Genomic DNA, 2,500 nt, shown 5'->3' with positions numbered 1-2,500 from the left:
GGATTCCCGATAAACGACTGCTCATAGTCTCTGATGGTCCGTCGAATGAAGCCAAATTAATCTATGAGAACGATTTGCTGCATACGACACGAAGTCGACGATTCAACGTGCAAATCTTAGTTAAACGATTGCTTCGCTCTACATCCACAGCGTAAACTCTATAAAGATCATTTAAAAGTATTTAAAATAAACGGCTACGAAGGCGTATTGAAACGCAAAGATTGCTCAAGATAACTTGTAAGCTAAGGTCATAACGCCTTCTTTTGCCTTCAAGAAAACCAGAAAAGACTTGGAAAGCCTATTAAATAAGAAATTCTTATTAACCTAGCTAGTCGAAAAAGGCGGCTAAGAAATATCTAAACAAAGGAGACCGAACGACAGAGAACGCTATTATTTACAACATTCCCGAACGTTTACGACAAAATTATGAAAGTATTAAAGCAGCAAATTGCGCGAGTTGCAATGTACACAAAGGATTGATAAGGCCTTTTAGCCGTGATCAGAAACGGAAAAAATGTCTGAATGGCAAACACTGCATAATATAAATGCAACTTAAAAATTACGCTGTGCATTCCACAAACCAGAAGAATATAATACAGGTTCGTTGAACATTCTAAAATAAGCGCAGAATATTGTAAAATCGCACTTACTTGCCAATGGACTCGATCACAACCTTGTGCTCCAGAGAATTCAAAATTACTTCTCATCAGCAGATAAAGAAACGAACAGGCCTGTGACGAACAAAGATCCCAGTAGTGAGTATTTCTGAGGGGATGTATGTGTTTTGAAGAAATATATTTAATTGCGCCTAGCTGTGCCATTCATGACCTTTAAGAGCTTCTGCCTGAGAGACCGGGGCAGACTTGGAAATGAAGGTCGGCCGATTTCGCTTAAAATTGGTACACAAAGTACTTATGTCGACTTATGTAATATGCCAAAGTTTCAGCTTCAACGACTTTTTTTTAGCCGAGTTCTGGATATCAGCCCCTCAGGGGTCCCCAGAGGCTGATTTTCAGTGTAATTTTGGCCTTTTTTAAATCTCTTTTTTACCAACATGAAATTAATTTCAGGCAAAAACAAAACCATCTTTGTAAAGCCCTATCCTTAGGCTTTTATGGGTGAGAACATTAGCTCATGGAAATTTTTCGCTAGCCTGTGGCTGTTATCACAACTTGGTCATATTTGAAGCATGTAGGAGACAACCGGAAATGGCATGTTTTTCAGACCAAATATTTTCCATGCCCACGTTTTATATCTTGAGGTCTTAGTATCCCTGCAAAGTTCAGCCCTTTGTTTAGTAATATCAAGAAAAAAATACTAAGGTTGAGGCTTTTTACTAAGAAAAAAACTTACGAGAAGATGGCTAACCAGGCCACTTCCGGTTAGAGTTTCAACAAAGCGTGTCTGCAAAAATCAGCCATTTAATTTCGATTATCTTTTTTCCTTCCAAGTTATGGTTAAAAGAGACTCTGAAGTTAATTGTCACCGAAAAGACTTGCCGTTAATAAGAAATTTTTATGTGATTGTTTTAGGACCGATCAGATAGTGGTCCGACAGCGGTTATAAATTTCTTGGAAGAAGTCTTGAAAATTACGGACAATAGAGCCGCTGCGAAAACTCTTTATTTACCTAACAACACATCTCTTGCCGGTCAATCACAACGCAAAATTGCATCTTTTTCGTCCAAACTGCAACGTTAAGTTTATCTCCTTTGTTCAACTCGTTCAACGTATCACGTCTGTGGCCCGTAGTAATGAAGCGCTAATTAAATCAGGATACAAGCAAGCTTTGTAGTTCCACTCAGTAGTACTATAACCCACCGGTTTGGGCTTTAATATTTTCTGAAGAAAAAAGATCTTATCGGTCTCTTTAAATGCAACCACAACATCTGTCGTGACACTACTTGAGAATCGTTTTGAACCTTTAAAGACATTTGGAATATAATTAAAGCTAAGTCTAACACAAATAGCAGTCACTCTTCTAGTCTATTTGCAAAGTGTCTGGATAAATTCACTTACAAAAAACGCTTACCTGGCTTCACTTTTACAGACATGCCCCTTTCCTACAATCCCTTAAAGTTGAGGTAACATTAGAAACTTTAGCCCCAGCGATAAATTGGTCGCAAGTGCGTCGTTGTGAGTTAGATATACACAGGTCGATTAATATACCGTACGTGACGAGGTCATTGTAGTTTGCTGGCTATGACTGACTTGGAATTCAGTTGTTTTCTCGTGCAGATTCGTCTCCTTGATATTGCAGAGAATGATTATGATAGAACTTGTATGAGAACCTCAATGGCATGATGTGTTTACTGAATATTTACGCAAACGGGTGAATTTTCGGCGGTGACGTGGACATATCACAAATCGTCTTTAATTCATCTTTTGTGACGCCAGACAAGCCAGCTTGGTTAAGAATTAACTTCCATTCAGTAAAATTGTCAACTCTGTGTGACGCAGTCAGTTTATTACCAGCAGCGCCCACTTTGACTAGCAGGGCG

At 38.8% G+C, this 2,500-nt stretch overlaps 1 pseudogene; it reads right to left on the bottom strand.

The window, feature by feature from the left end:
- Positions 1–2,500, bottom strand: part of LOC137981515 (dedicator of cytokinesis protein 9-like) — a 75,180-nt pseudogene that overhangs the window by 25,718 nt on the left and 46,962 nt on the right.

The sequence above is a fragment of the Montipora foliosa genome, chromosome 13, assembly GCF_036669935.1.
Source record: "Montipora foliosa isolate CH-2021 chromosome 13, ASM3666993v2, whole genome shotgun sequence".
Lineage (NCBI taxonomy): Eukaryota > Metazoa > Cnidaria > Anthozoa > Scleractinia > Acroporidae > Montipora > Montipora foliosa.
Note: the sequence above shows the minus strand (reverse complement) of the source record. Positions and strands in the feature narration are given on the sequence as shown.